The following is a 15,499-nucleotide window of genomic DNA, read 5'->3' as shown; positions in this document are numbered from 1 at the left end:
ATAACCCTGCAACCTCTTAATAAGAGCACACAAATAAACTTGTTGTCATTTTCAAAACTAAAATTTTATGGTCATGTTCTTTTTGTTTTGAGTTACCTCAGAAGTCACTGTTTTCTGTTTGGTGCTTAGGGACTCCCAGGGATCTTGATCCAGCCTCTTAGCCAGTCATATGCCCCAAGGCACCCACAGAACCAGGGTTTTGGGTCAAGAGATGCTCCATCCCCACGTGTTGGGCCCAGGATACTCCTCTTAAAGACTTTTGTGTCCTTAGCCCTGGAAGCTAAGTGGGGGAGGTCTCCCCTGCCCCCAATCCTTCCGCCAGAATCCATGTTATTTTTTCATACATGAAGTGTTCAGCACAGTGTTGGACACATACCCAGTGGATTAGTTTGCTAGGGTTCCATGACAAAGGATCACAAATTGGGTGGATTAAAATAGAAATGTATTGTCTCACAGTTTTAGAAACTGGTCCAAAGTGTTGGCAGGGCCATTTTCCCTCTGAAATCTTTAGGGGAGAATCCCTCCTTTCCTCCTCCTAGCTTCTGCGGGTGGCTGTAAATCCCTGGCATTCCTTGGCTTGCAGCTGCATCACCACCTCTGTCATCATGTGGCTTTCTCTCAGTGTGTCTGAGTGTCCTAATTTCCCTCTTCTTATAAGGACACCAGTCATATTGGATTAAAGGGCCACCCTTATGACCTCAGCTTGATTAAATCTGCAAAGACTGTATTTTCAAATAAGGTCACAATGACAAGGACCAGGGGTTAGGTCTTTTACATCTTTTTGTGCAACACAATTCAACCCGAAACACCAAGTATTCAACAAGTGCCAGCTCTGATGAGTATTACCTGAGCATGCATATGGCATGTGCTTGCCCAGTAAAAACAATAGCCTCAGCTCATGCCTTGTGTCAAAATTGTGTGCAGGGGGACCATCCAGCTGCCTGTCTTTGGCCTTGGGAAAGCTTAATTCTGAAAGGGTTGTTAAGGGATAAGGTGGCTTTGGGACTAGTAATGAGCTCATCCCAGGCTTCATCATTGTTCTTTTAAATAATTTATTCATCTTCTTCCATGGTGTTTACATCCTTCAAATATTTGTAGATGGTTATCATGTCCCTTTAGTCATCACTTAGCACCACTCTACATATTTGCCATGGTGCTGAGCAAGTGGTCTCCTCCTCCTCACTCTTATTATTATTATTATTTCCCCCTGACCCACTTCCTTAGTCCCTCAGCCACCATCATCACTGCTTGAATTTCCTCCAGGTTCCCAGCCTTTCAAGTGCCAAGTTACCGGGGATGGAACATTAGAAGTCAATACTGGGGATGAGGGATGTCTCACAGGCCCTCTGGCTCCCTACTCCTCTGTATTTTTGTTTCCCCAAAGCCACAAATAAATAGATAAGCAGTAAAAAACCAGTATGCTTACAATGCAAATCAGTTTCCAGACAAATCCCCCTGCCCCTATTTCCATGTAGATAATCCTCTACTTCTCTCAACATCCTAGGATCGCTGTAAGGACCAAATGAAGAGTGGAGTGGGAAAGTGGGAACTCCAAAGCAGGGAGTGGTGGCAGCCACAATGCCATCAACATACGACTGGATGTGTGCAGCACTGTCCAGGGGTCAGCTATTCTAAAAAGCTAGAAATTCTAAGTTAGAATATACAAAATGAACTTGATAGAACTGAAATTCACCTTAAGATCTGTTTGCTGAAAGAATATAGAGATGTCCTACTTTAAAATCTATTAGATTTTAGTATTCCAAATAAAGTGTGGAACGTGGAGCTGAACAGGCCCTAGAGACATGTTACAGCTGGCCCTGTGTGGGCTTTGGAAGGAAGTGCTGCTGTAAAAGATAAATCCACCTAGTCTTCCATTTCAGAGCTTGCTGAAGAGTACTTCTGTACCTGGAAGACTTATTTTCAGTCTGGAAAGAATGATTTTCAATGGTTCTGTTTAACATGCAATTCTTATAATATTTCTATAATTATCCTGTTTCAGTTATAATACAGTTTCTGGAACAATAGGACTTTTATTGTATTGCCATATCTGTTACAAAAGATGTTTTATTACAGAAAATTATGGTAGAGTCACTGTTATGATTCTGAAATTTTTATTTCAAATTGCTCAGAAGATGGAAATTCTTACTTTTAAGTAGCTTTTACCCTAATGCTGCATTGGTTGCTTTTTAAACATTTTTTAAAGCTTTGGTGCATTTGGGATTTTATTCAATGGCCAAATACTTTCTTCTGCTCCAGTACATACTTGTGGCTGACAAGTTACCCCTGCTGTTTATTTGCTTGTTGTTAGCACATGGTGCCCACAATTTTAAAAAATGCTATCTAGATTATTCTATATAGCTGGTTTACTTTAGTCTGTTTAAGTTGCCATAATAAATACCATAGACTTAGTAGCTTCAACAACCAAAATTCATTTCTCTGGAGGCTGAAAGCCCAAGATCAAGGTGCTGGCAAAGGTAGGTTTCATTCTGAGGCCTTGTATTTTGGCTCACAGGTGGCTGCTATCTCACTGTGTGCTCACATCATTTCTTCTTAGTGCACTTGGGAAGATTGGGGCAGAGGGAGGGAGCTCTCTGGTGTCTCTCAGTATGAGAACAACATACCCTACCCTTATGACCTCATTCAATCTTAATTATCTCACTATAGGCCCCATCTCTAAATATAGTCAAATTGGGGGTTAAGACCTCAAGATAAGAATTTTGAGTGCATGCAATTCAGTCCATAGTCCTGAATAATTTTTATTATTATGGCTAAAGAAATACGCAGAGCCCCTGTATTAAATGATGCTGATAAACTCTATTTTGAGAAGGAATTAATACTGTTAGTGAAAATAACGAACTTGAAACTTCAAGCATAGTTAAACTAAGCAACATTTTATTTCAAGTAGTAGCACACAGTGGGAGAAGACTGAGGGGTGGAATTTTTCTTGGTTAATTCACTGGCCTCAGACCCTGAGTGGGTGGAAGCCAAGCTGGGATCTGGAAGCATATTGGTTGATTCAAACGTGATGGATTTAGTCACCAGGAAGTTATCAAAAGGGAAGAATGGTTTCAAATCTTGGACATCAGGTCTACCTGTAAGCCCAGTTGACCTTTCCACAATGGAAGGGTTTAAGGACTACAAAAAGTTCCCAAATATCTACGCACAGCACTCTAGCACCATCAGAACCTGCCTCTGAGGTTAGCCATCATTTCCTTATGTCCCTGGTAAAGCACACTAGGCTTAGATACCAGAACTTGATGAAGGGACAAGTTCTGGGCTCTAGGAAAAATAGAGCCCCTCAATCACAGTCTTTAACTAGACAGAGCTCAAGCCATCTAGGCTCCTTGGTTTCCAAACGATTTCTTAGGCTTGCCAAGAACTGGAGAGGGGAAGGGACTTCACATGTTTATAGCATAAGTAACAGAATCAGAGCAAAACCCCAAAACCCTTGGCCTCCCAGGCCTCTGTTCTTCCTGGAGCACACCCACTAGAAGTGAAGAGGACACACTAGAAAGTACTGTGTAATACAGAGAAAATCAGAAAGGAGAATGTTAGGGAAATCCTCCAACATGGAAAATAATCAGCTTGGAGCTCCCACCAGAGGGGGGCCCCTTGGAATTCACAAGGCATTCTTTTGAGACTCAGCTACATTGGGAGGTGGGATCTTTGGAGTATCTGGGGGCCCCTTTCTCTGCTTCCACCATTACCATCCCACAGCGGCCATCCACTGGAACATTCAGCTGCCCTGGAGGTGCACACTCCTGATGACTTCAGGGTGGAAGGCAGTGGGGAGAGTGATCCATTTTACACACATTTGTATTTCACGCCCTTTTCTGGCCCACCTTTCTGTTATGAAAGCAGAAACTGCCCTGTGTTACCATCAACGCTTCTCCATGGGGACCTCGGGTAAATGATGCTCTGTTCACCTCAATGCTCAGGCCCTTATAAGGGGGACTTTGAGGTAACTATCTGTGGGGACAAATATGTATTACCACTGACAGATTCTGTGAGGTAAGCACTCAGGGGTGCAGAATGGGCATCCAGCACCCCCAGTGGTTTCTACCGTGGGCTTTCTCCCTACTGGCCCTAGGCTCTGGGGGTGGGGGTGGGGGTGCCTAGGCCTTAAGCACTCACTTCCCCTTGGTGGAAATCCCAGCCATTGGATTTTATTTTTCAGTTGCCATTAGGCTTTGCCAGTGGAACCCAAGGCAGAAGCTAGCCAGGCCCCAGGGCATGCAGAGCCCGTTTCTCGAGAGCAGGGGCATCAGAAGCCCACACCTGGGTGGTGGTGGAGCCTCAGAGCCAGGGGATTTCTTTCAAGTAAGCTCCTCAGAATGTCCCCAGGAACCGCAGAGATTACAGTGTCCACACAATGGGGGCAAAGCGGCTTCCACTAACGCGGCCGACGGTCGGGGAAGAGCCTTCGGCGCTGGCGCCCGGGGCCTCGGCGGGTTTGCCCGGCGAGCACTCGCGTGGCGAGGCTGGTTCGCCGAACAAAGGCGGTGGGCTGTCTGGGCCAGGCGCGGGGCACCGCACTTGCTCCCGCCGCTGCAGGCATATTGAGGAGACCACGATCTGGCCCCACCGGCCGCGTGCGGTGGGGAGTCACTAAGCACGACTGGAACCCTGCCAGGGGTCTGAACTGAGTGGGAAATGCGCTGCAGCGGTGCCCGCCGTGTCCATCGGCCACTTCCAGCTAAGTCTCCTCAAGCAATTTGCATGTTTTCTCAGTGAAATTTATTAATTATGGCCGAGGTTTTGTTTTATTGACATAAAGTCTTCCTTTCCCTTATTATTGAGATAATTCGGCCAAAGCAGATCGCAGCGGGCAAAGGGAAGGTCTCCTCCCAGCCAGACCCCAGCTTCCCATCTGCGGAGTGGGACAGCCAGCTCACTACCCCAGCTGCCTCCTGGGAACCCCTGCATCTGCTCTGGCTGTCCACCTTGGCCTTGGGAATACACAAGAATATCAACCCTCTCACTTTCTTCCACCTGCTTTTTTTGCGGTGGAAGCCCCTCAGTCTGTTTGTGGGAAGGACCTGAAGGGTAAGGGGCTTAAAGTTGCGTTTACAAAGTAAATAAAATTTACTAAGGTTTTCGTTACTGCTTAAAAAAAATATACCATCTTCCAAAATTCCTTTTCTAAAATTTATGTAAGACTGAGGCAATGTCAATAGTGGAATTAAGAAGAGCATCAACATCACTGTTTGTTACTGTCGCTGCATAACAAATGACTTCAAAATTGAGTGACTTAAGACAAGAAGTGTCTAGCGTATCCCACAGTTTCTATGAGTCATGAACTCAGGAGTGCTTTGATTTGGGTTCACTCCTGAGGTTGCAGGCATTTGAAGGCTTGATGGGGCTGGAGGATCTACTTCCCATGTGGCCCACTTATATGGTTATTGGCAAGGAGGCCACAGTTCCATGAAACATGGTCGAGTCCACAGGGCAGCCTGAGCATCCTCATGAAGTCCTTAGTGAGCTTCGTTCAGAGCGAATGATCCAGGAAGCAAACACGAGCCACAATACCTTTATGGTCTCTACCTTTGAAAGTTATACACCATAACTTCCTCAGCATCCTATTGGTTATGTAGTCCTGCATTGATCAGCATGGTAGGGGTCTATACAAACGTATGAACCAAGTAGGTAAGGATCATTAAAAGCCATCTGGGAGATTGCTCATCACAAATGATTATTATTAACATTATTTGGTAGGGGTTTCTGAGAGTCTGGAGGAGAGTACTATATGGCTATTTAATAGTTATTAGCCTTATTGGTGTACCTAAGTCTTTCAGGTTTAATGGAAGTCACCCTTAATATTAATAAATAAAAGTGACTCAAACTCTCAACCCACTTACAGTGGATTATCAGCCCAGAATCCTACAGATTGCTGAGAGGGGTGGTGAAAATAAACTCTTCATTTCCTCTAAGTGGGCTTGTCTCTTCCTGGTCTCCCCCACCATTACCTCCCTTCCCAGCTCCTGCCTTTGTAGTCCTCTGTTTATTTGCCTGGCCCGAATGAATAGAGACTTGCCCAGAGCCTCTCTATCACTAGGTACTTGGTGCCTCAGACTTTGACTGAAGGGTTTGCAGTGGCCAGGGAGGGTTAGATGGAGCAGAATGACCCATCAGGTGACCTGAGAATATTGGGACATCCTGGTTCTTGAAAGTTACTGAGGCCCAGCCAGGCTTTCCCCAACGCATTGGGCTTCTTGCTACTCTTCTGGATTGACCATCCTGGGTCCACTCCCACTGGACTCCCCTTTCCATGGTCAGCGTCTATGATATACATGCAATCCAGGCCTCAGCAGTTGGGGTCTAAAGCTCAGAACTGGTGCCTTACCCTTAGGATGCTCAAAACTTTAGGCTTGGTGCCCACCCTTCTTCTAAATGGAGGGAAGCCATGGGCGTAAAAGTTTGCTCTATTCCCGTGATGAATTATATGATATCCCTTTTGCCACTGAAGACATTAACACCCTAGTCAAATTTTCTGGTTACTTTTGAAGTACCAGTTTTCATTCCAGCTACACACAGATATACATACATGCCCCAAGACTGCTGATTAAACAAAGAAAAATCATCTTGAGAAAACAAATAAATCTTGAGTGCTTTTTTTCAAGATTTTTTGGTGTATTATATAATATCACTTTGCAGAAAAATGTGTTGTCAATGCAGTGACTTTAGGGGCTTTCTAAGATTTTCTCTTCTCACAAGACAATTTTTTTGAGAGGTGGCACAACTGAGTGAATCGCAGCCATTTTGTGGACAGGTGGATTGAGGGAGAAGTTCAGGGGGCATTCTGGAGTGATTTGCAATGTCTCAAACAGAAATATGACATCTTCTTTCATCTTCTGCAGTGTCTGGAGCTAAATTCACACATTTTTTTTCTTCCCATCACTTAAAATCAAATTCTCGCTCTTAATACTTCCTTTTAAAACTACACCAAAAATGATTATGTCTTCTCCTGCATATGAATTACCCACAGTGCATGAGAATCAACCCCACTCAAGTGTTCTAAAGCCTTAACCTAACTAAATTTAAAGCAGCTAAACCCTGATTAAGACCAAGGTGTCTTATTTCATAAGAGATTTAGGACAGTTCATATCATCCTGCACCAATGCACTGAAATCAATTGTGGGGCAAACTGGAAAGAGAACATGTGCCCTGTATCTGTTCCTGAGCAAAGTAGGGTGATGAATTCCAGTTTGGGACTGAGACAAACAGCAGCATCTGCCTCGCCAGCACACGCCTGTTTGGACATTGGTCTAACACCTTCCTCCACTGTTCATCTGTAGAGAGTAGTGCATTTCAATTGAAACCTCAATGCTCTAGCATGACCATACCAATCCTCAACAGTGATTTGAGGAAGGAACAAAGCATAAAGTGTGACATTTTATTCTAAAAACAGAGATGACACAGATTTATCTTCCAAAGGTTCAAGCACCTGATAACTTTATCTTAGAGAAAAAGCAATGAAAGAAGCCTGTCTGCAACAAATTTCCACTAACCATAGTTTTTGCGGAAGCCGAATTCTGGGCTTTCTTGTTGAGCTCAGTATGTGAATTGAAGACACCACTAGGGGGTACTAGAGATCAGGAAATCCAGGAACCATAGGCGCTGGCTCAAGCTCTAGATGCAGCTCTGGATTTTAATCTAACAAACGAAGCATTTCACTTTGTGAGAACTGTGCATTGAAAATGACTTATGTCCTGTGATGATGAAATTATCCTATATAAGCCCAAGTTGGTAAATTTATGTACCCTGTGCTTACATGGAATTTTAAGACTGACTACAGGTTACAAAACCCAGATCTGTATTACCAACAGCAAGTATCCTTTTTTTGTGCACTTATCTTTTTAAACTTGACCCAGACAGAAATCCCAGTCATCTTCAGTCTTTTTTCTGGGGAGGTCAGAGTTTGGAGATGCTGTCTTAATCCGGATTCTTCCCAAAAGCAGAACCTGAAAAAGGAACTTTAACAAAAGTAGCTATTCGAGAGGTGATCCCAGGAAAAGGGATGAGGGACCAGAGAAGTGTCACAGGAAGAAGAAAAAGCCAATACAAGGATGCATTATCGAAGCTAGTTGGTCACTGCCGCAGGACTCAGTCCTGTGGGGATTTAAGAACAGTGCATAGAAGGTCTCTCAGAATTATCTGCCTATTCCCCATTGGCTGAGGGTTCCCAGGGAATGTTAATCTCCTGCCCTCCCAGACTGCACATGTGGGGTGCATGTTGAATGGATGCTTTCTGCCATCCAATGCCATGACATTAGGGAACCCTGGGGGCCAAAAGAAAAAACGTGCTTGAGGCAGGGTGCTGTCAGTACCAGGCAAGCTGAACCTCGCACATAACCATTCACCACAGTCATAGCTGGAGTCAAAGATGAAGCCAGGAGGATGTGAGGCAGTGTGTAAGACATGTTTGATGCAGTCCACAACTTGTGACACTCAGATCCATTCATTAAATCCTATCTGTCACCAAGTCTTCAAGGCAGAGGCCAACTCTCTACTGTAAATGGTCCTGGAGCCATAACTGTTCTCATCATCTCCCTCCCACACCAAACATTCTAGATTTCCTTCATTTTTGGTCAGCACTTCAGCTTGTCTAAATTGTATGCCAGGTAAAGTGACCACTCCTAAGAATTCTAAGTTTTCAGTTGTTCTGTCTTTTTGGTTGCTAGAATTCCCACTTACCTTTATTGCAGAACACAGACTTACTAAAATGCACCCCAGTGAGTCCTTTGAGACCAGACATTCTTGGCCCTCCCTAATTGTGGAGCAACAACTCTTTCTTTATAATAATCAGGACTGATTTCTCCTACCACTATAATTTTATCTTTATTGTAGTAAAATATATACATCATAAAATTTGCCATTTAAAGTGTACAATTCGGTGGCATTAATTACATTCAAAATGTTGTGCAACCATCACTACTCTCATTTCCAAAACTTTTTTCATTACCCCAAACAGAAACTCCATATCCTTGAAACTCTGTATCCTTTAAGCAATAATTCCCCATGACCCCTCCCCACAGCCCCTAGTAACCACTAATCTACTGTCCATCTCTATGAATCTGCCTATTTCTAGGTATTTAATACAGGTAGAATCAAATACTATGTGTTCTTTTGTGACTGGCTTATTTTACTCAGCATAATGTTTTCAAGGTTCATCCATGTTACAGCATATATTAGAACTTCATTCCTTTTTATGGCTGAATAATATTCCATTATATGTCAACACTACATTTTGTTTATCCATTCAACTGTCAACAGAACCTTCGGTTGTTCCCATCTTTTGTCTATTGTGAATAAGTCTGCAAAAAACATTGGCATACAAGTATCTGTTTGAGTCCTTGCTTTTAATTTTTTTGGGTATATACCTCAGAAGGAAACTGCTGGATTGTATGGTAATTCTATTTTTAATTTTTTAAAGAACCTCCATTCTGTTGTTTTCCATAGCAACTGCACCATTTTACATTACCACCAACAGTTTACAAGTGTTCCAATGTCTCCACATCCTTACCAACACCTATTTTTTCTTTTTTATAGTAGCCATTCTAATAGGCATTCAGGTTCTAATATGGCTCACTATGGCACTGTTCCTGCCTTCACTTAAAATTTTTATATTTGACTCATGGTGGATTTTTTTGTATTAATTTTGACTGGACTATTGATAAATTTGTCACCCAAAGTGAGTGCTGACCTTGCTCCATCCTTGAAGGCAGCAGTTTGTCTTTAATTCATGCCAACACACTAAACCAGCCCACCGGTGAACCAGGTTCAAGTTTTCTCCTCTATCAGCTTGGCATAGGGGACACCACTCTGCCTGGCCTGCCATGTGCCCATAAGATTATTTTTCAGTCCTTTTAGGCTGCTATGGGTGGCTTATAGCTCTGGAGACTAGGAAGTCCAGGATCATGATGTAAGCAGATCCACTATCTGATGTCAACCCTCTTCTGGTTGCAAACTGCCAACTTCTCCCCATGTCCTCGTGTAGTGGAAGGCACCAGGGAGCCTTCTGGGATCTCTTTTATAAGGGCACTACTCCTGTTCATGAGGGCTTCACCCTCACAACCTAGTCACCTTCCAAAGGCTCTGCATAGTAATACTATCACCTTTAATGGTTAGGATTTCAACATATGAGTTTTAGGGGAACACAAACATTAAGTGCACAGCAGGCCATAATTGTGAGCTAACGGAGAAGTGTCACTGCACCAGAAATAGCTGCTATGGGCATCAGGGCCACCTGTTGACATAACTCACATGTTCCCGCTACACTTCTTTGGGCTTGATCCGAAACGCATCATTTTTATTGTATGGTGGACTGCTGTTGTGCCTTCCCAATTGAAGACTTGATGGATCTGACAACACCCAACTCATAATAGCCAGTTCTGTCAGCACAGTCACTATTCTCCTATGGGTAAGCACCGCATCTCTGCCAGGACCCAGTGCATGCCAAGAGCTGGTTTTCAAACTGTAATTAGTTCTCTGCAGCAGAAGGAATGGCCTTACTTCAGAATGCTAAAGTTCTACACTGTGACTCTCCTCTTGGGGCTCTCAGAGCTGGACACAGCATCCTTATCCAGCACAGTGGATACTGAACCTACCACCACAGGTTCTGCCCCGTCATAGATCCTGAATGAAGGGCAGATTATGTAGAGCCTTCTCGTGCTCTGGACTCCCCCAGGCTGGCAGGCTTCCAAATCATCTGATAAATGGATTAGAGAAACATTACCAAGATTGCTGCTCTTAAAGTCCCCGGGGCGCACCAACCACTGTGCTTCTTTCTTAGCAGTAGGTGATACAAGGTTGCCATGACTGGTGCTGTACTTTGGAAGGGATGTCCTGCCATGTCCCAGACCAACAGGGCCTCTAAAAGCCTTGTAAATGTGGCAGACCTCTGAATATCTCCAGGGTTTACGTTCTATACTTGGCATGCAAGTGTCTTCTTGCCATGACATCCAGATTTGCCACTTGCTGCTCACCAGGTTCACATGGCAAGATGTGCTAACAGGGCACACTGTGCTGTTGAGACTAAATTGTGATCAAGAGCATTGAGGTGTTATTTTATTCATGACATTTTGATTCTTACTTTAATAAAGTCACTTTGAGGACAGGATCTATGTAGGATTCCTTTCTGGTTTGCAGCCCCTCCTGTCCTTTGTCCCTGACACATGACCAGCAGTCAGTAAATGTTGGTTGGATTGATAAATGAATACAGTAATGAATTTCCATCTCCTTGGAACTTCTCCCAAGAGATCAGTCCAGTTGTGCATGTAAAGCTGGTTCCCACAGGGACAAAACAGCAATTTATGGTGAAATTTGAGTAAGATCTATAGATTACATAACAGCACCATATCTTGGCTATTTCTTGATTTTGATCATTGAACTATGATTGTGTCCTTGTTTTTAGGAAATAAACACAGAAATATTTAGTAAGAAAGAAGAATTACTTCTGCAACTTACTATCAAGTGTTTCAGGAAGGAAATTATATATTATATTTCTTTCTATCAATCAAGAGAGAATGATAAAACAAGTAAGGTAATTGAGAACATTTGGAGAATCTGGGTGAAGGATATCTATTTTTTTGTCCTATATCTGCATCTTTTATTTAAGTTTGGAATAACTTAAAAATGGAAGTTAAAAATAAATACAGTAATTATTTTACTTAGCAATTTGCTCAGTAATCAATTTAATTAAAATCAAAAGCAAGAAACAAACGATAAATCTGACTCCTTGAAGGTAGTTATGTGACATCTTTGTTCACTGAGACCTAGAATTGGACAAAAAGCCTCAAATAGAATCCACTTATAATGGGTAAAAAATATAATTTCTCTATTATCTTCAAGTATTGAATAAGTTTATTTTCAATATTTTACTGAAATAAGCCAAAACCCAGGTTATAATTGCCAGTATGCTCTAAATCTTAGGATAAAGAATGAATCAACTATTTTTTATTGTTTATGTAGAACTTTTATACTTCTATTTATGATTTTTTTTCTAGAGGGAGAATGCTTTTCTGGAAAAAGTATATGATATGATATGGCATCCTTACTTATGACTTCCACAGGATGATCACAAAAAGACCATTTTTCTAAAAATACGTGAGGCTCCAACTATTTGGTATTCAAATACTTCTCTTTCAGACTCCTATCACATCAACATTCTTGTCGATCTTCTCTTTTCTGATCATTATCTTGTCTGACTTGACCAGATTCTCAAAGGCCATGAGAATGATCCCAGCAGCTCTCCAACATCATGTTTGTCAATATCATGAAATCCTTCCTTTTTGTCAGGATTGTCAATGTAACTTCAAGAATAATTTGCATCCCGTCTTCATTCTTTTGGAAGTTTAGAACATGCTACAATCAGACCAAGAGGCTGACGTGCTGGGCAGGGAGAGAGTCTGGTGGTAAGAAGAAAAAGACATTTGGGAGATTGTGTGTGTGTCTTTGTGTGTGTGTGCTGAGAGGATTTCTGCTTCCCTTGTAATGTATAACTGCAAACCCTGAGATGAGGAGGGCCCTGCACTCTCTCTCTAAGCAGACTGAGCCATGGGCAGGGGGTTGCAGAGGAGACTTTTCTCCTGAGGGGTTGGTAGGGAGTCAAGCATTCATCCAGTGTCATAGTTCTACCTGGAATCAGGGTTCCATGACACTGATGGCCTCTGTTTTACTTTGGAGGGTAGTAGGAGAGAGAGGTGGAGACATCTGTAAAAGCCAGCAGCTTCTCTGATCTAATCCTGTAATTGTATAGTCAAAATCCTCCTACTTGGTTCCTGGGAGTTCCTCAGTTTTTAACAGTCAAAAGAATGAGTATTAAATAAAGGTTTGGACCTTGTAAAAAAGTGATTTTAAAAAGGGAGGCAGGGGTGGAATGAACAGGTGGAGCACAGAAGATTTTGAGGGTAGTGAAAATACTCTGTACGATGCTACAATGATGGATACGTGTCACTGTACATTTGCCCAAACCTGTGGAATGTACAGCACCAAGAGTGGCCCCTACTGTGAGCTGTGGACTTGGGGTGATAGTGATTTATCAATGTAGGTTCATCAGTTACCAGAAATGCACTTCTCCTGTTGGGGATGCTAATAAGGTAGGAGGCTATGTGTGCATCAGGGCAGGGAGTAAGAGGGAAATCTCTATACCTTTGCTAAATTTTGTTGTGAAGCTAAAGCTGCTCCAAGAAAATTAAGTCTTAAAAAATGAAAGAATTTTTAAAAAGTCACTTCAATATTTGAAATTGGAGACAATCATTATAGCTGCTATTCAGTGCGAGTTTACCAGCTCTGGGCTGTGAGCTTTATGTCTGTGGCTGCTTCTCTGTGGCACCTCATTTCATTGATGTAAAAGTATCATTTTACCAAATACCAAACAGCCAGAGGGTGACTGTGCCACCATCCAGGTCACAGGAACTTTGTCTTTCACAGGGACTGTAGGGAACTACCGGGTCTTTATGTGAAAGGACGAGCACAAGGGTGGGGTTTTAGCCAGGTCAGACCCAGCTGGGGAGGTGGTGGTGTGATTTGATTGGCTGGCCTTTCACCCAGGAGCCAGTGGTTACTGTTCTCCACTGTGCACCCATTACAAGAGCAGGCTTACTTTGCTCCTTTTTAAGATCTGGCAGGATGCTCTTTGGTACTTTTAAGAATGGATAGGAGGTAGGCTCTTGCCGTCACCCCTCAGCCTTTGTCCTGAAGAGGCAAAAACAAGGCTCAAGTGGGAGAAGACATCCCCCACTAGAACCCAGCTAGTGAGGTGGCTGTGCTAAGGCATTAACTGGCCCATCTTTGCCCACCCACTGTCTCCCTACAGGCGCCTGTCTGCACATCATCAGTACTCTTCCAGGCCATACTTCCAGATGTCCAGCCAGAGGGGCTTCTCTGGGGTCCAGCCTTGCCTCTCAGGGCCCCACTGGGGACCTAGGCATATTGAGACAAATAGCCCTGTTATTAGGCCGTTTTTCCTAATATATACTTCCATTTGGAAGCAAGGAAGATCTCTGATTATTTTGCTTTTAAGTGAGTTGCTAGAGAAATGCTCTTTGATCAAAATGCCACCCCCATCCCAGTGGGTCTGATATGTTTCCTAAAACCCCATTATTTGTGCCAGTCCTTTCACATAAAGATCTGGTAGCTCCCCATAATCCCAGTTAAAAACAAGGGCATGACCTGGATGGGCAGCACATTGCCCACCAGCCTTAATGGCCCATTGGCTCAGAGTGTTTATTTGATCAGGTGCCTGTCTCACACAGTCTTTAACGGAACTGGACACAAGAGAGGTACTTTTGATGGTGTGGGAAAAGGTGGGGATACTGTCCATGAGAGGTGGAAGCTGCCTGGGGAGGAAGGCTTCCAAGCCTGCAGAGAGAACTACAGAGCAGGCATGAAGGGCTACCTATCTCTGTTTGAGAGTCAGGGACTGCGGTTGGGAGGGGGCCAGGAAGGATTGGGCCCTTATTCATGCATTTCTTTAACAACATTCTACTCAGAGGTCTGCTCAAGGAGGGACCTGAAGGGTGGGAGGCAGCAGGCAGGTGGGTGGGGAGTTGCTGAGGCTCTTCAGAAGGCAGCCGCTGTTAAGGCCCTGCTGTCACAGCCTACACACTCCACACATTTCCTCATGTACCTCCCCTGACCTGTGTTGCCCCTCAAGCAAGCTATGCCCTGAGGAGAGGACTGTCATGGTATCTATAACTGTGCATAGGGTCCCCCAGTTGCAAACCATTCATCTCTGCAGATTAATGCTGTGTCCACACTTGGAGGCCCTCCTCAGCTCCCTAGTTCTCTCCTCTGAACCCCCGAGCCTTCTGGCCACTCCCCTGTCTGGCTTAAGAGCTGAGTGTGTTTTTGTCTATTTCCCCAGGAAGTGAGCTTCTCACAAGCAGGAGTCATGCTGCCTTCTCTGAATCCTTGCTCTGAGCAAAAAAAAAGGTCAGGCACCAGGTAAACAAGTAAGGAAAGTTGGTGCCTACATGAGCCCAGGCTGTCAGCAAAGTTAGTCAGGACATGAGATTGCAGGGTAGATAAGTAACGCAAGACATCCTCTGATGGTCTGAACACCCAGCCACGGAATGAATGCTGCCTTTGAAGGTAGTGATTAGCCCATGCCTGAAGGTGTCCAAAAAGAGTCTGCCCACTGTTAAGGGGTGTGAAGGGCGAGGAGATTCCTGCAGTGAGGGAGGGAAGGTCAGCCTAGAAAGCCACTGAGGCAGTTCCCACTCTGGGGACCTCCCAGCCTAAGAACAAGGCAAGAACCGTCATTGAAAGCTGCAGGATTCACTGTTATAATTCCAGTTTGGCATTTAAGATTAAGCTGAAAATATTTGCTGACCTATTACAAATAACAATATTTGTAGCTTAAATGCTGCACAGCTTTGGAGTGGAAGTGAAGATGAGCTTCTACCCAGACAAAGATGTACTCACTGTTCTCTGAGTAAATGACCCCCAGGAGCTTAGAAGCTTAACTGCTGGCATCTCCATCACACTTGCTCCCCTG

This window comes from Manis javanica, chromosome 17 (assembly GCF_040802235.1).
Source record: "Manis javanica isolate MJ-LG chromosome 17, MJ_LKY, whole genome shotgun sequence".
In the NCBI taxonomy this organism is placed as follows: Eukaryota; Metazoa; Chordata; class Mammalia; order Pholidota; family Manidae; genus Manis; species Manis javanica.
Note: the sequence above shows the minus strand (reverse complement) of the source record.